At 34.7% G+C, this 27,232-nt stretch overlaps 1 protein-coding gene across 1 annotated transcript in view; it reads right to left on the bottom strand.

Annotated features, from left to right (window-relative positions):
* Positions 1 to 27,232, bottom strand: part of SEMA3A (semaphorin 3A) — a 473,560-nt gene that overhangs the window by 312,343 nt on the left and 133,985 nt on the right. The window contains exon 3 of the mRNA XM_045864793.3: positions 3,842 to 3,925. The gene's annotated coding sequence lies outside the window, so the exon portion shown is untranslated. The remainder of the gene's footprint in view (positions 1 to 3,841; positions 3,926 to 27,232) is intronic.

Here is a 27,232-nt window from a genome sequence, read left to right as displayed (position 1 = left end):
ATGAGAAAACTATACCATACACTTCAAAATGTAATTTAAAAAATCATAAAATATTTCAAAATTTGTAAAAATTATAAGCAAGTAAAAGTAGGTAAGTAAAAAGTAATCTCAATGTATAAATGAGAAAAATAAGATTTAAATAATTAATGAAATGAGATTAAATTAAATAAATTAATTAAATAAGAAAATTAAATTCTCAAGGTCACAAAGTGATTCAGCTTGAAATTCCACAACTATATGAGTTTGGAGTGTCATTTTATCCTACTGTATGAGACAACCTCTCTAAAAACATATCAAAATTATTCAACAGTCATATAGACTGAATCTCAAGTGGAAAAACAAATTATATATATAATACTCTTGATTTTTTTAGCATTCTGATTTACATTGTTTTCTTCCTTTTCATCCATACATTTTCAATTTTCCTTTTTAGTTAATGTGGAATATTATCTCATTTTCCTCTCTTCCAAATTAATACATCCTTTTCTTAACTACAGTTTCCTTTAGCTGTCTTCTATTTTTTTTTAATGCTTGAAATCTTTGTCACGAGCTTACTAGTAAAGTATCTGTATTTTTCAATTTAGAATTTATTACAGAATTTATTACAGAATCAAACATATATGGAGCTGTGTCAAGGGAATAATCAATAATTGCAAAACAATTTTCAGATTCAGGAAAGAAAAAAATGCCTTGGCTCTTGTTACATTGGCATTCTCTTAGCAAGTAAGCCGTTAAACAATAGGATTAGCAGGACAAACAAAATAAATATACTGTTTATCTACTCTTTTTAAATAATCATTTACATTAAATATTTGATTATACATTTGACATGCCAATAATTCTCATTTAGGTTACTTCTGTTAAAAAAAAAAAAAGGAGAAACTAAGGGATAGAATAACCTTGTCAGTGAAATGGACATTAAAAAAAAAAAAAAAATCTCAAGTCCTCGTTTGGGATGACCAGATCACATTTTCCAACAAACCAATAATAATCAGTTTACATCTGTATTAATCAAAGCCTAGAATCAAAAGTTTAATTCTGCAAATAGTTCCATTAGATGCAATACCTGGAAGTAAATTTCATCAGGTTTTAGTTGAATTTGCTACTTGGACTTTAATAAAAATGCATTAGTTGACTACTAATTACTATCTTCCTTCAATCCCACATGTACATTGTTAATTACATTCAATAATTTAAGACTCATCCATTTGGACTGTTGATGTGTTTATAAATTAATTTTGAAAAACTCACTTGATCTTCAAGTATACATCTTCAAGTATATACTATGTTTGACTTTGGCCTCCATAAATTTGGAGCAGATTTTAATTAGTATCCAAGAAATGCATTTTGTGAATTTTTGCTCCTTTATTGGTGCCCTATGAGGCAACTGTAATTGGAAAATTAGAAGGTTCTTATTTGCTGAAAAAGAAAGTAATGTTTAGTATTTGAGCACAGGATGCACTAATGAAAATTAGCATCCAGGAAACTGGTACTGTGGAAGGCTAAAAATTAACCTAACCCAATAATGAATATTTATACATATGTATAGATGTGTTTATATGCATGTATATATGTATGTATACATACAGAGAACTGGCAATACAAAAGTCATATTTTGGAGTCTTTGTTGACCTACCAGTACTAAAGATATGAGATGTGCTCACTTCCCATCAGAGAAATACAAATCAAAACCACAATGAGATACCACCTTACACTAGTTAGAATGGCTAAAATTAACAAGACAGGGAACAACAAATGTTGGTGAGGATGTGGAGAAAGGGGAACCCTCTTACACTGTTGGTGGGAATGCAAGCTGGTGCAGCCACTCTGGAAAACAGTATGGAGGTTCCTCAAGAAGTTAAAAATAGAGTTACCCTACGACCCAGCAATTGCACTACTGGGTATTTACCCCAAAGATACAGATGTAGTAAAAAGAAGGGGCACATGCACCCCAATGTTCATAGTAGCAATGTCCACAATAGCCAAACTGTGAAAGGAACTGAGATGTCTTTCAACAGATGAATGGATAAAGAAGATGTGGTTCATATATACAATGGAATATTACTCAGCCATCAGAAAGGATGAATATCTACCATTTGCAAGGATGTGGATGGAACTTGAGGGGGGTATGCTAAGTGAAATAAGTCAATCAGAGAAAGTCAATTACCATACGGTTTCAGTCATATGTGGAATATAAGGTAGAGTGCAGGGGATCATAGGGGAAGGGAGGGAAAACTGAATGGGAAGAAATCAGAGGGAGAGACAAACCATGAGAGACTCTGGACTCTGGGAAACAAATTAAGGGTTGCAGAAGGGAGGGGGGTAGAGGGATGGGGTAACTGGGTGACGGGCACTAAGGAAGGCACGTGATCTGATGAGCACTGGGTGTTACACAACTAATGAATCACTGAACACTACATCAAAAACTAATGATGTACTGTATGTTGGCTAACTGAACTTAAATTTAAAAAGAAAGATATGAGACGTGCCATAAAAAATTAAAAATCCATAATGACTTGGTATTAACTTTAACAGCTTCAATGTTCAACTCATATCACTAAATTTTTTCCTTACCTGATAAATGTTTTGCGTATGTGATGCTTCCATATAGCAACTGTAATTTCCTTAAAATTCTTAAAAATCTTAGTTTTCTTGGGCGCCCGGGTGGCTCAGTTGGTTAAGCGACTGCCTTCGGCTCAGGTCATGATCCTGGAGTCCCTGGATCAAGTCCCACATCGGGATCCCTGCTCAGCAAGGAACCTGCTTCTCCCTCTAACCCTCCCCCCTCTCATGTACTCTCTCTCATTCTCTCTCAAATAAATAAATAAAATCTTTAAAAAAAAAATCTTAGTTTTCTTGATACTAATTATGAAAAACTGAGGAAAAAAGCGTTTGTTCACATTAAATAGAAATAATCATCTAATTAAATCCCAAGGGATTTAATAAAATTTGGACTTCTTTAGTTTTAGTGAAATAAAATAAAATTAATAAATGAATTTTATTCAACTCAAACACCTATAAGGGAAATAATATTTAGATTCAGGTTTTTTTTTTTTCTTACAATTCCCATGCACTAGTCCTAGATCTTAAAATATATGTTTTAATTCCTTTATTCATTTCTTCTAATAGCAATTCCTGCTGGTAGCAATATATATAATAAAGTGTGATGGTAAGCCTAACGCAGCCAAATTTTCTTTGTACTTACAATGAAATGAAGCCTGAGGAACATTTATAGTTAAAGAGGGTTAAAAAAAAGTAGTATGTATTCATTCAGATTTCTAAGTGTATTTTACTTTAAGGGTAATATTTCAGTCTCACATCTTAGGTCAAAATTAAGATAGTGTTAACACATTAAAAACTGACTCTTCCCTCTGCGCTTGGCACTCAAGCCTTTGAATGGATTCTAGTTGATGGTAACCATATGTGGTCCAGGAAATGTAGAAGGGGCAGGCTAGCCAACGGATCTTTCTTGATGGCAATCTGCCCACACATCAGCTATCTTTGCTCTGTGGCTCTTGGGGAACATGGCAAACCCAGTCTAAGTCCTATATATAAAGATTAAAAAAAAAAAAAAAAGGCAAAATAGTAGCGATCCAGATCTTGACATTTTGAAGTGGCAATGTGGCTTCCCTACAAACCATTTTCTTTTTGAAATGTTACAGCAATCTCATATATCCAAGTCATTCCACAGAATAAAAGATTATTTAAGTAAAACAGAAAGTGCCCTTAATTTTTTAAAAACTATCCTCTAAATTATACATCAAAGAAATATACTAGTATATCTATATTTTCACCAAAACTCATTAACATGCAAATGTGTGCATATTTTAAGATCTCTTACCTCCTTCTGGAAAACTTCTTAATTCCTGAGGTACATTTGTTCAATCCAATTGGTTATTTTAAGTTTCTGGACACTTTAAGTATCCTACAAAAATAAACAAATTCATTCTTAGAATTCCAATATAATTCAAACAATTAGCAATCAATTAATAGGTGCTCCACTAAATTAAAAGTCAGTATAAATGTCTTCTAAAGGTTGCATAGGAAAATGTAATGTAGGAAGGAAAAAGGCATTATGGGAGGTAGACATTGAATCTGACAAACATTTCACTCTGCCTCCTTTAACCAAATTACGATTTGTAATTGTTAATTGGATTTGAGGTACTTTGAAATTATTCATTATTTAGGCTCTGACTCTGGTAAAGAATAACTGATTTATTTGAGAATTAGTTGAAACTCTAACATGCTCTATTGATTTGTCTATAATGCTATGATGTCATTAACACTTTTCACTACTGATGATGAAAGGCTCACACTGACAACCAAGCTAAGCAGTAATTTCATGGCACTGTTAGCAAGTAACTGGATTTTGCTTTAACAAAAGCTTTTTTCCTCACCAAATAAGGAAATTATACAACATATGCAAAGTAAGTAGAAATTTTAAATAATTAAATCTCTCAAAATATGAAATAAAAACATCCTTTGAATAATTTTATTTTACTAAAACAGATGCTTTGTCAGTAATCATGCAGTATTTCACATTTGAATAATGGAAATAATTTAGAAAACAAAATAAAGACCACTCAAATCTGGGCCAGAGACTTAAAAATATCTCAGCGAGAAAATACACAAATTGGTCAAAACAAAAAAAGTATGCAATAGAGATTCACTGGCTAAGTACTAACCTTATTAAACAATTTAAATCTTATTTAAGTCATAGAAACTACATTCTGAAGTAGTATTTCTCTCATAGTTACATCCACTCCTGTTTTTTTACCGTACATTTTGTGAGAAATACAGAATATTTCTAGATTACTATATATTTTTTTTATTTTTTTATTATGTTATATTAATCACCATATGTTACATCATTAGTTTTTGATGTAGAGTTCCATGATTCATTATTTGCATATAACACCTAGTGCTCCATGCAGAACGTGCCCTCTTTAATACCCATCACCAGACTAATCCATCCTCCCACCCCCTCCCCTCTAGAACCCTCAGTTTGTTTTTCAGAGTCCATCATCTCTCATGGTTCATCTCCCCCTCTGATTTCCCCCCCTTCATTCTTCCCCTCCTGCTATCTTCTTCTTCTTTTTTAACATTTAATGTATTATTTGTTTCAGAGGTACAGATCTGTGATTCAACAGATCAGTATAGATTACTATATTTTTGAGAAACATGGACTATATTATCCTATATGCATTTATATAGCATATTTTTGTTGGATCCCTTACAATCCAATAGGATTGGGGAAAACTTTAAGAGTTGATTTAAGCAAAGAATTTATGCTAGGTATATAAGTAAGTAAACAGATAATCTATGACCCCAAGTGTAAATGCAAACACTGAAACTCCAATGTCAATACCATGTTAAATATTCCTTGGACACATGTATCACATGATAGTGAAATTATTTCAAGACAGTGATAGGGTGGAAAACAAGATCTTTGGGGGAGAGGAGTCAAGTAACTGAGAGACTAGTGTTTTTGAAGTCTACGTGGGTATTGAAATTATTATACTGTATGACAAGAAAGATGTTGGAGAGAGAGGCAGTAAGCTAAAACTAAAATCTTAACAGAAGACAGGAAGTAACCAGAGGTTGGTAAAAGACTTCTATAAAGAGAAGTAGCAGCTGGTATCCGCTAATGCCATGAGATCACAGGGAGGAGGTTTTAGGGAGGAGGAAGGAGACTGTTTTGGAAGTGACAAGGAAGAGCAAGAGAACATCGCCTCACCTCCAATCTCAGTGATTTAAGTGGTGTGGTAGGGAACTAGCCGTCTCTCAGAGGCTGGTATGAGAAGCAGGGTCATCAAAGAAGAATCAGGCTTCATTTAGAGAGAAGATAAGGGGAAATTACATAAAAGTGGTTGAAGATAAAGGGGCTTTGTTGGTGAGTTCAACAGAGCAGCATGGTGAAAGGGTATCAGGAGGCAGAGAGGAATCGGGATGAAGATTAGATTGGGAATCAGGAATGCCTTGGAAGTTTTGGGTTCCTTTTAGCCACCGACATAAAATGAGAGAGCAGGCATGAGAAATCAAATCCCAATTTTCCCAAGACAGTCCATAGTGATGAGGCTGCCAGTGTCAGTGGGGATAGGGGGATGGTTGTGAGGTCTTGTCAGGGGTGTTCAGGGCTTCAGGATAACTATTTGATGCTTGATGATAGTGCTCTCTGACCCAGCAAAGGATGTGTGAATTTTTCTTGACTTCTGATGGACATCTTTAGGCTGGAACAGGTTCCCCCTTGACCCGCAACTGTGGTGGCCTGTAGAAGAGGAACGTACACCATGTGTGGGCTTCCTTTTGACTTACGCAGAAGGCATCCTATGGCCAGTAAGAGATCAACTTACTCTGAGCACACTGGTGATCTCTTATGCCCTTCTGGTGATGGCTTCACTCCTATCTTTGGTTGAATCTCCTGCACATGAAAACCTAAAGGCCTGCAGAGGGGCAGATCAGAACACTTCAGCATTCTGATCTCCTGACTTCTGTTATTGGAAGCCTAAAGAAAGGGAAGTTTTATTCCAAATATAAGGGCTTCCATTTTTTATATGTTTGAATTTTCTATTATCCTGATATGAATGCTCTAACTATTTCATGAACAGCTTCATAAACCTTAACTGGTCTAATTGTTCATAACCCATGTAAATATGTATTATTAATTCATTAAATATTTATTATTCACTATGTGCCAGGCACTATTTTAGGCAGCATAACTGATGTGCCTGGCCTTGAGACACTTAAACTGTATATAAACCATAAACCAAATAATATACAAATGCATAATATAATGTCAGGTGATAGTAGGTGCTATAAAATAAGAGGATCAAAGGTGGTTGAGTATTAATTTGCTTGGAATGGTCAGGTAAGTCCTCTCTGAGTTGGTGACATTTTACCTGAAGTCTGAAGGAAGAAACTGGGAGGCATATTTAAGGCATATTTAAGACCAAAGGAGTAATAAATACAAAGGTCCTGAGGCAAGATTGTACATAGATTGTTCCAGAAATAGCAATAAAATCCGTGAGTAATGAGTGAGAAAGAAATGATAAGAGGGAGGTGGAGAAGCAAAAAATATTTTTATATTTAAGACCAAAGGAGTAATAAATACAAAGGTCCTGAGGCAAGATTGTACATAGATTGTTCCAGAAATAGCAATAAAATTCGTGAGTAATGAGTGAGGAAGAAATGATAAGAGGGGGGTGGAGAAGCAAAATATAATATAGTTATAACTATAAACAAACTGGAACTGATAGGAAAATATACTACAAACATTGGTAAAATCTATGCCATGAACACAGTTCTCTAGTTAACAATAAAACATTGGTCGAAACAAAATACTGGGGAAAAAATGCTGTGGATAACTTAATTAAAACAGCTTATTACACAATGGACGTTTTACTACTTCATTTATCTCTATATGCAATTGATCAAATGGAACCATCATGCTGGGAAAAAAAACTAACACTTGGAATATTGGTTAATTCAATAGCTATAACTATGATTAAAATATACTAGTTTGACAGAATGAAAATATGCATCTTCTTTGATAATGTAGAGAATCCTCTGGCACAGAGGAGTTTTTCCACCTATTGTTGGGAACATTATAGGAGCCAAGTAGGCACCTGCAGATACAAAATATCTGATCCAACCTGACAGTTCTTTTTTTCAATTCACACCATATAATTTTTCAACAAAAAAACCTGTCAAAGGAGGTTCCATTAGTGTCAGGTAAAGATTCCTAACCAGCATACTTTTAACTTGTTCTAAAATGATAGTAACAAGTGAATCTTAAATGGGAAACTCCTATTGCAAATAAAGTGTAAGTCTTTATCTTATCTATTTATTTTCTTTGATCCTGGTGTTCTCCTGGAAACTCTAAAGAAGTTGTGACTTTGACAAATCTGATGTCTGCCAGTTCCTACAGGGATGTACTAAGAACAAGTGTAACATTTTACTTTCTGCTCCACTTATTTTCTTTAAACAATGATTTACTAGGAGTTAGCTGAATTGAAACCTACATTGGTCATTTTCTTTAAAAATAACATAGCAAATTTATTGGAAAGACTTAAAATTGTCATTAATATTTTTAGAGAAGTTCATTCCAAATTTAAGCTCATTCTCTCTCGCTCTCTCTTTCTCAATCCTCCTCCTTTCCTTTCTCCATCTCTCCTTCTCTTTGTCTCTTATGAGAAGATGGGAGGATGAGGCCATTTGGGAAAAACATATGAATAAATTAAAAACTAATCAACTGAGGTTTAATTTCATTTACAATGCAGAATTCCAATTGATTTTGATTTGCATTAGTAGATGTATTATATTTCAAATAACTTGAAGATATGTGTTGTCCTGAACACTTAAATTGTATTACAGTGTGTAAATTTAAATAACTTCATTCTTATGTTTAATTGCACAATTTCCTTATTTATTTATTTATTTATTTATTTATTTATTTATTTATTTATGCATTTAAAAATACTTATTATCTATATCTAATATGTTAGGCAACGTTTTAGGTGCAAAATTAAATTAGGTGTGCAGCTAAAATATAACCTCTAGTGGGTGGGGACTTGATTTATATTTGCCATTATACCCTTAGTGAATCGAACAAAGCCTGGCAGAGAGTAGCATTTATTTATTATTTTTTTTCTTAAAGATTTTATTTATTTATTCATGAGAGACAGAGAGAGAGAGGCAGAGGGAGAAGCAGGCTCCCAAGGAGCAGAGAGCCCGATGCGGGACTCGATCCCAGGACCCTGGGATCATGACCTGAGCTGAAGGCAGACGCTTAACCATCTGAGCCACCCAGGCGCCCAGAGAGTAGCATTTAAATATATATAATGAATATGTATTTTAAGTGGATGTATGTATTTGAATGGCTGTATATATTTGAGTAAATAAATGAATGTGTTCTCATCTTCTTCTTTTATGTTACTGAGAATCTGACAACTAAATTAATGACTAGAGTACAACGCAATGAATATGATGATGATGGTCCCAAGTACTGAATGCTCAGGAAGCTTAGGGGTAAGAATCCAAATTAGACTACAGGGGTGATCAAGGCTCCAAGTCTGGAAACAGAGGATTAAAGATGCATAGTCAAGATTTCGAGTACATACATCTGGGGCTGAATCTCATTAGGCACTAGAGAAAATTGCTCAGGGATCAAACATATACTTTTCAAGGTCCCGGAAAAATATTTAGGTTTTAAAAAATTAATATGGCTTCTAGAATATGAGAAAAGATGCAAATCAGATATTAAGGGATATGAAACTAAATGCCTGTTAAACTTAACCTCTCAACCTTAATTATTAAATTGAAACTTCTTATAATTAAGATTTTTACTGTTAATCACTCTTAATTACTCTGCAATTATCCCTCAAGATGCGTAATAATTATTGAAAACATCCCAGAAGATAATAATGAAAGGGCAAGGGGTGCCTGGGTGGCTCAGTTGGTTAAGCGACTGCCTTCGGCTCAGGTCGTGATCCTGGAGTCCCGGGATCGAGTCCCACATCAGGCTCCCTGCTCGGCAGGGAGTCTGCTTCTCCCTCTGACCCTCCCCCCTCTCATGTGCTTACTCTCTCTCATTCTTTCTCTCTCAAATAAATAAATAAAATCTTAAAAAAAAAATAATGAAAGGGCAAACTTATAAAGTCCTGTCAAATTTTTAATATAAACAAAGAAAAGTGTTTAATGTAGGACAAAGGTAGATTTAATATATTTGAAATGCTATTTAATATATTTGAAACACCAAAACAAATAATGACACCTAGGGTTTCAAAAGACCTAAAACAGGCCCGTATCATCCAATCTCAGACTGGTTCTGACATAGGCTGAAAATAAATACAATTTAATTAAAATATTTGCACGGTATCTATTTTGTAAGCAAGAAATTTCTACACCCTAAACTGTCATTGATTGTCCCAAATTTAGAGTAGAGACATGAAACTAAAAACATCATTTTTATGTTTCAGTGAGAGTAGAAAGTATACACAAATAGGCAATTAATGCAGTTGTCCTTACTTTAAGACTCGTCAGGACAATTGTTGTCTGAAATAAACTGCCCGTTTCTTTTTTAGCAGACTTTAAATCAGCCTGGACACATTTCTTAGGACAGTTTTAGGTCATTAAGAGGTGAAGAGAACTCCAATGATAAAGGATAATTTCTGAAGGCTTTTAAAAATTACAATTTTAAAAATTAAAATAAAAATTACAATTACAAAAATTGAAAACAAGTTTCCCTTTCAAAAATGAACAAAAATTTTATGAACTATTACAGAACTAATCAGCTATAGCTTAAATGCTTGAATATACACACATGTTAATAATGCTATCTTGTAAATTTTCATTTATATATATCTCATAATATATATGCATTATGTACATTCATATGCAATTTATAAAATATCTGCTATCATGTATAACATATGAACAACACATATGCGTATGCATGTGTGTGTTTCACACACAAACACACAGCACACATATATACACCTTGGGGAATCCTTAACTGATTTGTACATACTTTGTTACATTTTAATTAGACTTTAAGCTTGAATCACCCAAGAGCTTAGTACCAACAAAATTTTTGGAATGCCTATTTCCTTCTGAATATATGTGATCACTTATTCTAAATATGTAGCCTTTCTCATCCTGAATATCTATGATTTGTCAGAAGACTTTGAATCTACAATTTCTTAATCATAGTTATAAACATTATTGATACAAATATTTTTTGAAGCTTCCTGATGTTTGCAACATCTCTTTTCTAAAGTTATTTGGGATGTAGATTTAGCATTTTTCTTTTCAAAACTTTGCGAATAAAATATCAGATGTTTTTAACCACAGTGACCACTTGAGTCTAAATCGTGCACTGTTATTTATCATTTTTTTTGATAATATCAGCTGTGATATACTTTTAAACAATTATTTTTTTTCCTGAAATTCTTTTGCCCTCAAAATCAAAAGAATCTAATTTTGAGAGTAAAACAGTAGTAATTACATAGGAATAATGAAACTAAGTCTATAAGTCTCAAGCTATTTATTGTGCAATTCACAGTTATTTGAGAATAAATCAAATTAATTCCTTATTGTCCTTTTCTGTTGTCTCAAACATTTTAACAATAGGCTTTCATCCTTTAATTACCTGTTAAGAAACTTTTTTTTTTCTTTCCTCCTAAGTTGAATGGTGCCATATTCCCTTTTACACTTAATAGGTAAAACTGTGCTTGTTGAGCAGGCTTTTGATAGAAAGGTCTAGCAGTGTATGCAATGTTCACAGGTAAAAGCCGATGAGTGAAGAGAGATCTTTTTTTAACAAATATAACATCCACCTTTTCTAACCTTCAAGCATGTCTCCTATAGCTTCTAAGTTCATTGTAGACGTGGCCCATGTCCTAAGATTTTTTGATAGTCTCCTGTCTATAAAAACCCCTCAGGCTTCACTCAGTGAATGTATCTAGTTTTGTAATTAGATCAAGAGGTAAAATTCTAATCAGGAAGAGATTGACATAAATCTATGGCTTAATTTCTTGGAAACATTAGGGAAATAAAAATTACAAACATATATTTAGGTATCTTGTAAACTGTATATCACAAGGCACTCTATTTTTTCCCCAGTATCTAATATTATATATGTGAAACAGATCACTATATTATACTAATCTTAGTAATATCAAGCCAAATATTTATACGCAGCATCAGCATTATTAGCTCCATTAGAAAAACAACAATTATCCAAAAATGTCAAGCAACTGGCATGTTAGTATACTCAATAAGTAGCAGGCCTTAGTCATAGAACTCCAAATTCTATGTACTTTCAAGCTATGTCTCTTCTAGGACAAATGTGTAAGATTGCATATTGTCAAAATATTTACATCCCTGCCCTACTGTGTCCTTCCATATCAGGAAGATCATACTTCCCACTGCTTTGACTTAAGAGTGAGCAATGTAACTTGCTTTGGAAAATAAAGTGTGAGTAAAAGTGACGTGGTCTACTTCTGAGCAGAAGCTGTAGGGGCCACAACATGGTTTGGTCATCACCTTTCTTCCTGGGGATATACACTAGTTCCCGAGTCTGGGTAGAAAATAATGAAGCAGAACTGAAACCATCACACAAAATAATTATCATGTAAGTGATAAAGAAAAATGTTTATTCTTATTGTAGAGCCATTAATTACCTGAGCGTAAACTTAGCCTGTGCTAATTGATATGAAATTTGGTGCTTAGAAGTAATGTATTACAGTGACAATAAATTATAGATCAGCCCTGAGGTCAAGCAGTAGGTAGTAAGCAATTTTTTTCTGGAGGTTGGAAAGATGGCAACCCATGTAACGCAATGGAGAAACATTTGGTAAAACTGCAAAATTCTAATGCTTGGGAAGCAAACACTGTTCTAAATGAGCTGTGTCTTCAAGTTATGCTCATACCTTAGTTGGTACTGGCCAGTTGGTAGACAGAGTCTACAGGAACAGAGAGAATCTGGAATCTACAGGCCTTTCGGCATTGAAAGATGAAACTGTTTCTTATCTCCAATTAGTAAAAGAGAAAATTGTGGAAAGCTTTGAGTTGCAAAAACTAATTGTAACTCAGCATCTTAGCAAAAAGCAAATCAAGGGTATCTCTGTACTGATTAAGGTAGCAGCCAGTAAATACTTTCCTTTGGATGAAATGACTCAGAGAAAATAGAATGAAAAAGGGTACAAGTCTTTTAGAAGCCAAAAAACACAAGGTACCTGAGTTTAGAGAAAAAAATCATGGATGAGGCTATTGGTGCATGGTTGTGAATAAAATAAGATACTATAAATAAAAGCCCACTATGTTTCGAGAAAGTTGTGCTGCCAAATGAGTTATCAGCCTGGAATAAAAGAGAATGTGAGTGTTCAATATTTAAAGTAAACTTTAGAATTCCCAAATTTCTACTGGCAGCAAGATCAGACTAAGAAAGCTGCTTAGCCTGCCGGGGGGCATATTCTACAATGCCCATTTCAGATAATGTCAAGGAGGAAGAATAATGTAAAAGATCTGTCAGAGGGTAGAGCCAAGAATGATAGAGAATAACAGGCTAGGCAATTACTGGCTGACTTTAGAACTGGGGAGCAATCAGGGAACATTCCAGGAAATTCCCAGAACCAGGAAAGGATCATGCCCACTATGATTTCAAATCTGCTATGGTCAACATGGTGACTGCTTTGTAATTCACTTCTCCTTTCTGATTAAAAGTATCTTGCTGTTCCACTACAGTGTATTAGAAGTGTGTGTGTGTGTGTGTGTGTGTGTGTGTGTGTGTGTGTGGTTGGGCAGGGGGATAAAGTAGATAAATGGTTTTTTTAGTTCCTAGTTATTCAGATTAAGATCTTCATCTGGTTCTAGATTTTGAGTCAGACACTGTGATGAGATGGAATTTTATATAACAGAGGGAAGTGAATATTTGTGACCAGACTTCGGGTAGATTGTATTGTCGTCAAGATGAGTGTTGCTGCTCCCCATTGGGCCAGTCCCTGCGGGAAGATTAGATTTCCAGCACCAGTGACTTTTTACATAGTCACATGACTTGCTTTGGGCAATGATATGTGACTGCAAATAAACGTGCCGCATCTGAGCAGAAGCTTCAAAACCCAGCTCATGGTTCTTCCCTTGTTCTTTTCCTTCTGCTCTGAGATTAGTAGGTCTCAGATAGATCTGCTTCTTCATTTTAGAAGATTGGAGCAGAGCCTTAACTGTCCCAGGAGGGACATACAACATGTGCAATATATAAACTTTATTATTATAAAGACACCTAGATGTTGAGACCATCTGTTACTGTGGCACAACTTAGTGTAGCCTCACTGATTGAACACTACAATCAAAAGTGCCCAGAAGCCAGAGGTGCAGAGAAAACAGCATGTCAGAGATGATAGTTGCTTTTGCTCAGCCAAGCAATGACTGCTGTAGAAAGGACTCATTTTATGCCCTGTCTTAGTACAGCGGGAGAAATTCCAGGGAAATGGCATGTGAGATTTAGTCAGAAAGCCATTTTTCTGACTAAAATCTGGTTTTCTCTGGATATAAAAAGAACAATGCAACACTAATGGAAAGTAGTTTGATTCGTTTCAATCTCATAATAAGTCTTTCACAGTACTGTAGAAATATGAGGAATAAGTAAATAACTTACTGAAAAGATTATTATCTGGAGAAGTTCTCTGTGGTGGATGATTTTCTACTAACTGTGCTAGCTGGGAGGATTGGGTCAGTAAGCCATTCATTTCCAAATGGGTAATTAACCTTATCAAAATAATACTGCAAAGATTCTAAAGCATCATATCAAGTTGAAATTTAAAGATACATAAATGTAATTGGTAAATTTGTCAGCTCACTGCACAGGTAGAATATGCAAATGTAAACCTTTAGGCTAGAGAGAACATGAACTGTTCTTCAGATATTTTTCACTTTTGAAGACCTTGGTTTTATTGATGACACCATAGAGACACAAGCCCCATGGAGAAAAGATCGCAAGATACGAAAGTCTACACACTTTCTCTTCTTTGGTGATTGGCACAAAAATAATACATACAAGTTTGAGCTCTGTTTTTTGAAATATCAGCTATAGTCATTAAGTCATAAAATCATAGGATACAAACAAATAATGCGACATTATCTAAATTCTCTGTTATAACCAGTCTTGTAGTAGTTTATTGCCTTCCTAAACAATTATGTAAGCAATCTCTAGCCAACGAAGTTTCTCTCCATTTTGTTTTTAATGTGATACAATAATATAAAAAACGACCATACAATACTGATAAAGGCAATCAATTACATATTTTTGTTATAAATAATGAAATTTAGCAAATGTTTCAGGTTTATGGTTAAGAATTCCTTCAAAGAAATTTACAAAAACTTATGTTTTGAATTATATTCAAATACCTTACTCTGATACTAAATCTTGATGTAAAATCTTTATGTAAGATATTTTGATGCTATTACTTTTCATTATAAATTTACCCAATTTAAATATATGCATTAAAATTAATATATACATTGGTTAAAATTGCAGAGATTACTTCCTCTTAGTATTTTTGTAGTACTAATTTTTTTTCTTTTCACTTTTTAAAGTTTGGGTCCTTTTCCTCTAACTTCATTTTCTTGTGTCTTTTGTTATTTATTTTAAAAAGTGTTCCCTGTTTTCAAACTAAACATGCTTTTTACCATTTTCTCATATTTTTCTTTCATTTTCATTCAAGAGAAATTGAGATAAAATTGTTTTAGTTAGAAAGACTACTGCCTTAAGTTGTATGTACCATTTTTAACTTAACATTGAAAGCAAAATAGGCACTGACATGAAGAACTATTTGGAAGCAAATCAGCTAATATTTTCAAATAATAATAATTTAAAATCCTGGGGCTGAGAAAAGGACCTATTTCATAACATACAGAATGCAGGTGCACAAACTAAAAATCTACTAAGTCACATACCCAAAACTCCTTTGCTTTTGCATCATAGAGAGTACACTGATGCTGTATCGTATCTCTCATTAAAGATTAAAAGTATACTACTTGAAAACACTGAGAAACAGAGAGAGAGCATGAATTACCATTTCAGAGCTCCTGTGAGTCTTCTTTCCTAGGACTTGCTGATGATTTTTTATAAAGCAGATTTTTAATCTTCCCAAATCACATTCTTTCACTTTCTTTTAAAACTATAATCCAATAGAAGAAAATTTTTCCAAACTGCTAGTGGTCAAATAAAATAAGAGACAAGGAGAGCAGTGGGGTGCCCCCAATCAAGCTGATTAAACTCTGCAGGATCTGCAGTTTGTCAAAAACCTTTTTGCTGCCTCACATTTTCTAAAAATGGAAAAGGTGAAGCTTTCACAAGTAGCAGGCTCCAAATAAACCAGTGCACCGAGCACAAAGCTCATGATACCAGAAAAAAAAAAAAATTTTTTTTCACACATTAGGAAGTTCTCCTATTAGCGGGTACCCATCATCCTAATAGGACACTTCTCCATATTAATGTAAGATTCAGCTTTTGGACCCAAAAAACTCTTTCCATCCCTCAGGCTACATTTGTCCCAAAGAAGCATTAGTTGCATGTAGCCTTGAGGGACTTTTATACAAAACCTGTGGAAATAATGTATAGATTCTTTCCTTGGAGGGGAAAAAGACAAAATAAAACTGGGTCACTGATAGTAACTGTGAAAACAGTAAAGCTAAGAGTGCACTTTTACTTCTTCTTCCATTTCACTTAATTTCCTAAGTTTTACTCTGATTTTCTAGGGACAAGTGTGCTGTGTATAGAAAATTACATACAGGCTATATGATAGTTACCCATGATATTATGTAGTCAGTGACATCTCATCCTTTCTAGGTATTAAAAGTAATAGGCTAATAATTTTTTTTTTGGCATAGTGTCGCTCTTTTAGTTTTAATTTCTATTTTGACACAACTGCTCTTTCCCTAAATATCACTATTTTTTCAGCCTAAAACTATTAATAACAAATATAATCATTATTTTATAGGCATTACTCTTCATTTTTCCTGGCATATGCTCTACCTCTTCTAAAATTCGCAGTGCATTTCACATTCACTATACTCGACTACTCCTTGTCGCAACATATTTCATCAGTTACGACGGTCGCTGAGTTGCCAATAAATTATTTAACTGAAATAACTGCTCTCTGGTGGACAGCATTTCTTAGGACAAACTCCACGAAAATGCAACTACTTCAGGAACTCCTGAAACTGCAAAACTGTCATAAAAATGCCTCCTTTCTAATTAAGCTTTGAAATAAATATCATTTGAAAAGATATATTTGTTTCCTAAAAAACAATTGGTCTGGAGCTATCGGCTACATTTTTATACAGTGAAAGAAACAAAGTACGAATGATGAAATGAGCAAAACAAATTGTCCATCAAATGGCTTTTAGGTCAGATCTGAGTCTCCTTTTCCTCATCCATTAAAATGAATGATACATAATTCGTGGGCATTTAGTATGAAATTGGTATGTTTTCAAATACTGGTATCATTTAAAAAATAGAAATATGGCTTTTCCACATTTAGTCCTGTGCTTTCTTTAGCTATTAAATGTTAATACCAAATTGATAATCACCAACTAATTGTTAATAAAAATGATGTCATCACAATTTTGAAACGTAGTTTAAATAAAGAAATCATTAAAAGCTCTGTCTTTATCATTTATTGTGTAAATAAGTGAGTTCTTTTTGTGCCCAGTAACATATGTAGAATAGAACAAATGGGTCAGTGGCATAAAATGACTTTTGTGTACCATTGCATTTGCTCAATAATATTTTTTATACGGTCACCTTTATCACACCTGTATGTGAATTGTGTGTTAGAATACTATACCACCACCCAGATATCAACTAAGCCAACTTGCTTGAGATCTAATCACTTAGACATCCTCACTATATATGTAGGTATGGTCTTGGGAATGTATTGCTTAACTATCTTTATGTAAATGATCATCACTAATGTTACATACTCACCAGATAATGCAAATAAACAAGGTTGAATAAAACATGAAGCCTCATTTCAAGGGATTTCAATTTTCCTTATCTACTACACAGATGCTGATTAGTATAGCAATTCACCATGCATCAGCCACCAAATCCCAGAGTTCAAGATAGCAGTAACTGCTATTATTGGGCATTTATTATAACTCAAAGCCTTTTTAAAGCACTTTATATAATGTCAATTCTGACAACATTTCAGGGAGTTATTTTTAATTCACTTTATATGAACGTCGAGGGAGAGAAAACTCCATGAACATGGATATTCAGTGACAGAATTGATTTGAAAAGATTATTGAACCTGATACTAAGATAGAGTTCTTAGGCTCTGGTGGCCTTTTAGCATCAGTTTTTTGACCAGGACATTTAGTGGGAGAAGGGAAGCTGGAAGGATAGATAGGCCACAGAGTGCTTAGCTTACTCATGCCAAGCCCTGATGAAGTGCTTGGCAATTTTTGTAAAAAAACACAAATGTAATTGTTTTTTCTGAGGTACAGTAACTAGAAGGGCAATGAGCTGGAAGGGGGTAGCAAGTAAAGAAGCAGATGATGGCAAAGACAGACACTGACATAAACATTTCCTTAACTTCATGAAAAAAGATTCCTAAGAATCCCAAAGCTTTGTACCCAGGCTTCACAGAACACCAAGAACGTTGTGAAAAATTCAGGTGGTCAATAACTTGGATTAGAAAAAAAAAAATTACTAAATTTCAAACAAATGTAAGTAACAAACCACAGTGGTGACAGCCATACCTATCACTGTGAAATCAGATATTTTCATATCAGGATATATTTCTTTAAGAAATCTTAGAATGCCATTTATACTGATCATTTCTTTCAAGTTATGGTATTATGAGATCTTCTACTAGATCCTCTTATTTAATGCTTTAATTTCAAAAGGCATGCATTATTAAATCGCAAATTTCTTCTTTTTACTATTCTTTTAATTTTTTTTTTAAGATTTTATTTATTTATTTGACAGAGAGAGACAGAGAGAGAGAGGGAACACAAGCAGGGGGAGTGGGAGAGGGAGAAGCAGGCTTCCCGCCGAGCAGGGAGCCCGATGCTGGACTCGATCCCAGGACCCTGGGATCATGACCTGAGCCGAAGGCAGACGCTTAACGACTGGGCCACCCAGGTGCCACACTATTCTTTTAATTTTAATATAATTGTTTTTCCTTGAAATACTATATATTTTCTTTTCTGCATTTAAAAATATCATTCTAAGGAGCAGTTCATAGACTCTAACACACTTTTAAAGACATGAAGGTAGTAAAGCTCCCTAATAGGTCAACTGAAATCAAGATCCCAGTTAGCAGCAAGGACTTCAGTTGAACCATTTCCCTGTTGCCATGTTTGATGTCATGCCCACCTCTATTCTCTTTCTTGTTTCTTGGGCCTGCACTTTTATGATTATGGAATCACCTATGCCCAGATCACATGTCAAGAGCACGTGATAATGAATATTTTACCTTTAATCCTAATGATACTTAACAGGGTATATACATTTAAATTTTCTTGCTCCCATAAGAAAATGATTTGTTGTCTTTGGGTGTTATGATGTATTGCCATTTTTGTCCCCTATCTATAGATTTTAGATTTTGTGCTTACTCTCTCTGTATACAGTAAAAGCGGTATGTTCCTCCTATTACACTAAAAAAGTTGCTAAGTTTTAGCAGGAATTCCTTCTAAGCAGAATTTTTTTTTTTAGATTTATTTATTTATTATATATATATAGAGAGAGAGAGAGAGAGAGTGGGGGTGGGCAGAGGGAGAAGGAGGGAGAAAGCCAAGCAGACTCTGCACTGAGTGTGGAGCCCTATGGGGATCTGGATCTCATGACCCTGAGATCATGACCTGAGCCAAAACCAAGAATTGGATGCCTAACAAACTGTGCCACCCAGGCGCACCAACCTAAGCAGAAATTCTTTTTTTTTTTAAGATTTTATTTATTTACTTGAGAGAGAGAGTGCGCAAGAGAGAGAGCACAAACAAGGTGTAGGAGCAGAGAGGGAGGGAGAAGCAGGCTCCCAGCTGAGTAGGGAGCCCCACATGGGGCTTGATCCCAGAACCCTGGGATCATGATCTGAGCCGAAGACAGACGCTTAACCGACTGAGCCACCCAGGTGCCCTGTGAGAATTTCTAAAAGTATATTAAACAAATGAAAAGAATTGTTTTGTATTGCTAGCAAAATTGTAAATTTCATATTGTTAGTATCAACTACTTATATTATTAAATGCATGTGCTTGGTTATATAGAATTATTTATAAAAATTAAAAGGGAAATACGGTTCCATTTGCAAAAATGAACAGTACAGGAATCTTTATTAAGTAATTTTCTGCATGAAAGGGAAAGCTATTACACAATTTAGAAGTACATTAATTATGGTCATAGTTACTGTATTATGTGTATATTTATTTATATATAATATATGCATTATATATTATATATTTATACATATCATATATTTACTTATATATAATATAAATATATATTTATATTAAATGTCTATATTTAACTTTCTGTATCTTATAATGTTTTGACATCTCTTGGGGGCCTTACAGACCTGGGGAGAGACTGAGATTCCCAGGGTAGCTTATTCTTGGGGGTAGTATAGAATTTATCTGGGATATATTTTTCACGTGCAATAACTGTAGATCCAAAGTTGTATCTCCACTTACCTTCTTATCTAACTCACAGATTAAGCCCGTATTTCCCATGCTCTAAATGAACCCAGGGCCAGGTTCCAGACCACTAGGGACTACCCCTATAGCAGAAAGCCTGCTGGGATTGTACAAACTATCCAATCCTAAACTGTGTCTCTGCCTTACACTGCCTTTCCTGAAGAAAGCCCATTAAAGGCTTAAGGTTCTCTCCTTGCTCCTGCTTCTATCTCCTGACCAAAACCTGGTGTTCCTTACATGGCATTGCGTGGTGTGCTATACCTCTCATTTTAGGGGAACTATAACATTAATTTTTTCATTTAATGGCACTGACCTCTCCTTTTGTCACCCAGTTACTTGCATAAATTAAGACCTGGGCAAAGAGCATTTATAGTTCACAGTAAAAAGATAAACTACATACAATTATTTACTTGTGTTATGCAGGGTGAAGTATTGTAAGAAAGTAAGAAATCTGAAATCACATGGACTGTTACAATTTACATGCTGTGCTCCCCAGTGCAGGTTACTTAATTTCTGTGCCTCCATTTTTTCTCCTGCAAAAAGAGTATGATTACAATTGCCATTCAGGATTATTGTGAAGATTAAATGATAAGACATACGGAAAGATCTATACCACAGGTATGCTAAATACACAGTGGCCATTAATCCTGGTAAATTACCTAATGTTCGTCAAATATGTATTTAGCTGAATTTTATTCTCATTGCTGACTTTAGGAATGAGGGTTTTTATTTGATAATAACAATTAGATTACAATTACATTTTCCTAAATTTTAGTCTGCTTAGATAAAACCAAAAGGTTTGGATGCCATCTATGGAGGAGAACAGATAGTTTATAAGGCCAGGTCTAATTTGATCATTCCAATCTCAGCTCATCTTTACTTTTATATTTTGGTTATATTAGGGTTACATATTTCATTTCACAAATATTTATTAATTAATAAAAGTACTCTTTCTCATATGTTTTTCCTAAGTTTTTTCCCATAAGTTACATTTACATGTTTTCTGACACAAGATGGGGGATAATTACGAGTAAACTTACAATGTTGGGGTACTACTTTATAAAAGTGCTTTAGAGCCTAAGTAAAGCACCATCGTTCTCCACTGTACAATCCAGCAGTAATGACAAGACAATAACTTTTAGGGCACATTATCTGGGAGCAGACTGGGTTCAAATTGTCACTTTGTAAATTAGTTGTGCGACTTTAGCTTAGTCATATGTAGAATGTGGATAGTAATGGTACCTACTTCATCGTGGTGTTGTGACAAGAAGTGAGTCAACACTTGTAGAACAAATACTTCTCAAAAGTAAACCTCAGTAAAATATAATTACTATCTCACATCATCCTCATTTTAATTGTATTCAAGGAAAATATGCATAATTTAAGAAAGATACAAAACAAAGTCTTTGAGGATTTAAAGCAATGAGAAATCACATCAGTTACCTTTAAACTCACTAGGGGCTTCCTCAAGGAGACTGCATTTGAGAAGAGGGACTCCACTCCTAACAGGCAGGGAGTACAGCAATTATGAGAGTCACAGCGCCTGGACCGGAAACTTGACTCCACCATTTCACTTGCTGGGTGACCTTTTGGCAAATGACTACAACTCTAGCCTGTCCCCTAACTTGTAAAGTGAAGGAAATAATAATACACTGCTTGTCAGCCTGTAGTAAAGATTAAACAAATCTTTAAAAGAATGTCATCAATTACTAAATGTAATTAAATGCATAACAAGTACTTAATAAGTAACAACAAGGATAAGATTCTTTTTTAAATGATCTCTGAAGACTAGCTAACAATAGATAGGCATTAAACTAATTGTGCCTTTTTCTCTATACTGTAATGTTTATGCCAATCAAAGATATCAAATACTCATGAGAGCTCGAGTCCCTCCTCTGAAGATACAATTCACTGCAGTATGGAAGCTAAAGCTTACTAATCTTCCTTTTAGCAAGGCTTTTAATCTACATGTTCTTTTGGTATTAATCATTACATAATCAAGCATGCCAAGTATCACAGACCACCTTCAGCTAAAGCAGAATATAAGTACTATTCACTTCTTAAAAAGAAAACATTTCTCTGATGAGAAGAAATCATGTCATTTCCTGAGTGGAAGTTCACAAGGGGGTACTTGTACCATGCAATGTGTAAAAAAGAGTAAATTTGGAGAGAAAAGTGGAAAGAGCCCCACAGAAATAGTATAAATGAAAAATACTTCCATGCTTCTATATACACATGACTGCTTCTTACAATGAACTATAGTTCTTTAAAAAATGGAGAGCTTATTCTCTGATTATATTCTGTCATAAATCATATGGACAGATGTGCGCCTTAGTCACGCATCATGGTTGATTACCATCATTCAGAGTTTATACAACACAGGCTAAGGATTTTACTTTTTAATTCAACATTTAATTTCTTTGGTATTATAACAGACAAAAAGTAATATCCTACGAATTTTTCTTTGTTATAGCACAACATCTGCACAATAAAAATATTTATGTCAAATATTTGTATTTTAAATACGAGTTTAAAATCATGCATGTCTGTTTATTCTCTTCAACAGAGTAGTGCATTTCAGCTTTTAAGTGTGATTCAAAAATACATTCTTAAAAAGTTTTTAATTATTTATTACCTTTCATACCTATTTTGAAAAATGATAAATCAACACAATGGCAAAATGTGTCACGAAATAAAAATGAACTAGTATTTTACCAGCATAACTGTGGAGCCCACTTACATTCCTGGCACCATGAGTCAAGGATTTCTTTAATTACAGGGTGTATGAAGACTTTTCAAATATTGTTGAGCCACAGCAGCCTGACTTAGGTGGGTGGGATAAATCCATAGGGTGGTTTCTTACAAAACTCTCTAGGATGATAGTAATCTACTGGGGTTTCCAATCAAACTTTGTTCATTAGTGCTAGTCAGAGCTGGTACACAGAGAAGATTAATGTGGGATTACTCAACAGTTCTTAGATAGAGTTCAGATTTGACATTGGTCATGGATATAAAGTTAATGCTGAATTGGCTTTGGAATTCAAACCCTTATAGTTATCTGTCAGGTCCAATGAATGAACAAAAACAAGACTGTCATAGAGCAAAAAGAAAAGAACATATGGTTGAAACAAAGCAAATGTTGTTTTTGGCTGACAGATAAATAGCAAAATGATGATTATTTATACATTGGCAATCATATTTTACCAAATCAGAATTCCAGATCACAAACTACGTCATTTTAAAAAATATCTAATGGGAAATTTCAAAAATTATTCCTGAACTTTTTTACTTCTTCTTTCCTCCTCCTTCTTCTTCCTCTTCTTCTTCATTTTTTTTTTTAAGATTTTATTTTTAAGTACTCTCTACACCCAACGTGGGGCTTGAACTCACAACCCTAAGATCAAGAGTCGCATGCTCTATCGATTAAGCCAGCCAGGAGCCACCAGAACTTCTTTTTACAAAGAGAGTGAAATTTATCAGAAAGTGTATGGTCTTAAAATCATTATCTATTTTTATGAAAAATAAAGTATATATCAAAATATGTCTAGCTAAATAGACTGCAATATCAATGAAAATGGTAAAAAGATTCACAATAACCCTGACTATATTATAATTATCAGTGGGAAAGGTAATGTCAAAAATAATGTTCTTTCTAAATTCAATACACATTTATTGTTTGATAAAATGTATAAGGCATGTACTCAGTATTGTAGCAAGGACTAAAATTAAGCAGATGTAATCAACCCCTTCCTTCAAAGAGCTTATATTTGAGTGGAAAGAAAAAAAGGCATTCACTGCATAATAAAGTGTATGAAAAGGAATAGTATAGCTAATATAATAAATGCTTCATAGGCAATTTATATTTATTTTTTATAATAGGTCTATAGACTATAACTAAGGAGAATGTGTGTGTGTATACATTAATATATATGTATATATGTGTATATATATATATATATCTTCTAGACTTTGGAGTTGAGATCATGGACAAGCAACTCCTTTTTTTTTAAAAAGATTTATTTATTTGAGAGAGAGAGAAGGAGAACCCATGTGAGCAGGGGGTGGGGCTGAGGGAAAGGCAAGAGAGAATCTCCAGCAGACTCCCTGCTGGGCACAGAGCCCACACAGGGGCTTAATCCCAGGGCTCTAGGATCGTGACCTGAGCCAAAACCAAGAGTCTGATGCTCTAGGGACTGAGCCATCCAGGCGCCTCACAAAGTCCTTGCCCTTATGAAGCTTATATTGTAGGGGGAGGCGACAGACAATAAATAAATGAAGTAGTAAATTATAATATGATATAAAAAAAACCCTCACAAACTATCAAAGTGGGGCAAAGGAGAGAAAGAGTGGCAAGAGGTGCTGTTTTAGAATGGAAGGCCATGGAAAGCCTCTCTAATAAGGACACATTTGCAGAGATCTGAATTAAGGGAGAAAGCCAGCCACAAAATGTCTGTGAGAAAAGTCTGAGGCAGCAGAGCCTCCAAATATACAGGTGGAAGTACTTCAGGAACAGCAAGGACGCACGTGTGGCTCTCGTGGCCTGAATGAGGGGCATGGTGAGGGATGAAGTCAGAGGTAGGAGAGAAACAGCACAAAGAGCCTTGTGAGCTTCGAAGGACTCAACAGGCCATGGCGAGCCTTGTAATAAATGGAAAGTGTGGAACGGAGGAGTGATATGGGCAAGAGTATTCTCAAAGGACCCTCTGCGACTCAACAGAGCAGGGACTGTGGAAAGTGCGTGTGCAAGCACGGAGATTATCCAGACAGCTTTTACACTCAGTCAGAGGAAAGGTGGTGGTTGCCTATGCAAGACCATTCATAGGGGTAATGGTCAAATAAAAGTTTTCAGCAAAATTCTAAATTGGCCAATTCTATAATTAAAGGAAAAACATTATAAACTAAATTTAAGTGTTTTATGAACCACAAATATATTCTTGAATCCCTTGCTTTTGACTTACTTCAGCTTGGGATATATAAGTAAAACCCATAGGCAAACCATAGTCACTCTATAGTTAGTAGAAAAATAATAGAATAATTCATTTCTATTTTGTAAAATTTCCTTGTGAAAATGGGATGTCTGAATGGTATGTGTCTATGAAATGTCTTCATGTATATTACTTGATTCTTTTTCATTCCATTTTGAAAAAAATGTATATGGCATAAGATTTTTTTTTTTAAGATTTTATTTATTTATTTGACAGAGAGAGACAGCGAGAGAGGGAACACAAGCAGGGGGAGTGGGAGAGGGAGAAGCAGGCTTCCCACTGAGCAGGGAGCCCGATGCAGGGCTCCATCCCAGGACCCTGGGATCATGACCTGAGCCGAAGGCAGACGGTTAACGACTGAGCCACCCAGGCGCCCCTGGCATAAGATTTTATTTTTTTATTTTTTTAAAGATTTTATTTATTTATTCATGAGAGACAGAGAAAGAGAGAGGCAGAGGGAGAAGCAGGCACCCAAGGAGCAGGGAGCCCGATGCGGGGCTCGATCCCAGGACCCTGGGATCATGACCTGAGCCGAAGGCAGACGCTTAACCATCTGAGCCACCCAGGTGCCCCCACAGCATAAGATTTTAATCTTTGTTTTATAAAAAAAGTTTTAGAGGCTGTTATAGGCACAGTAATACAGACCCATTTAAAAAGCGATAGCCAGGCTGAAATGTGCAAAATCTGCTTAGGAGTTGATCTCTGCCCTCAGCAGATATACATTATTTCCAGTTAGGTGCACATTTAAAAATGAGAGAATTCCACACTATTTTTCAAAATAAAATTCATAATATAACTTAATTCTAAGTGATTAGATATGTTTAATAGCACTTAGGAAGCAAGTGGTCAGTTTGGGCTGGAATAATCAGGCAAGACAACCACTTAAATGTAGTAGTCCTGATGCACAGAGGGAGGGAAGGAAAGAGAAAGGGACTGAGGGAGAAAGAAAAGCAAAAGAAGTGGGGCAGTCCTGAGCCCTCAGTGTGTGCCAAGAATTATACTAGAATCCTTCACAGATAGTCAAGGTAGTATCGAAGAGCATGCATAATTGCTAACAGAGAAAATGTGAGCGTAAGTAAAAATATTCTTGAATCCTATAAGATCTATTAGAATAATTCTATGTAAGAGATCTTTTTAAAATCTGTAAAATCACCATTTATATATTATAACTGCCATTTTATAAATATGAGTTTATTTTTTCGAAGTAGCATCGTTTTGAACTAGACCCAGTTTCATCACTTTCACCATCACTAGCTAATGTAAAGAATGTAGCACTTAATCACAGATTTCAAGCCTAAAAGCATGCAAATGGGGCAAACTTCAATATAGAAAAGCATCTTGGTAAAGAGGTCTGTCTGATGAATGGATAACCCTGAAGGTTGATTTCCTTTTTGCAAGGTCTTTCAGCTTGTGATAAAAATCAAAACTGGATTAATGGGAACAACATAATATTTGCTTACACTTACAACAAAATAAATATAACACAAAAATAATTTATAGCGCTTTCTAATTTGTTGGGATGATGGTTGATAGATTAGTTTTGAGTTTTATGAATTAAACCTTCAACGTATGGGTGACTCCATTCTTTTCTGTAGTCTTGTTTTTATTGGATTTCTCCTAATTCCCTTTTCACAAATAAGTATTTTTTGTAAATTATAAAGAAATAAAAGAGCCAGTATAATCTTTAGGAACATTACTCAGAGAACCAGAAATGAGTCAAGCGAACAAGCATTGGCAATAATAGAGGCCAGTTATTTTTTATGGCAGTCTATGTGGAAAAACAGTATTTTAGTGTCCCCATCTTTACACTTCAAAAACTCATTTGCACTGTCGCAAGAGAGTTTGGTAACCATAAATAAACATTAATGACCCCTTTAATACCATGTCGTAGAGAAGTTTCTGGCATATAATAAATGCTTAGTTCTTAGAAGAGAGAAAAGAGAAAGCAAAGGGGGGAAGGAGGGGGAGAGAGAGAGAGAGAGAGGAACTCGATGGTAATTTTCAGGATAAGAAGCTTTTACGTGTGATGAACACAACATTGCTTGCTACAC

This window comes from Mirounga angustirostris, unplaced genomic scaffold (genome assembly GCF_029215605.1).
Source record: "Mirounga angustirostris isolate CCGP_5_RB_7025 unplaced genomic scaffold, mMirAng1.0.hap1 SCAF_12, whole genome shotgun sequence".
Taxonomy (NCBI): Eukaryota; Metazoa; Chordata; class Mammalia; order Carnivora; family Phocidae; genus Mirounga; species Mirounga angustirostris.
The sequence above is the reverse complement of the archived record's forward strand: the minus strand, read 5'-3'. Positions and strand labels throughout refer to the sequence as shown.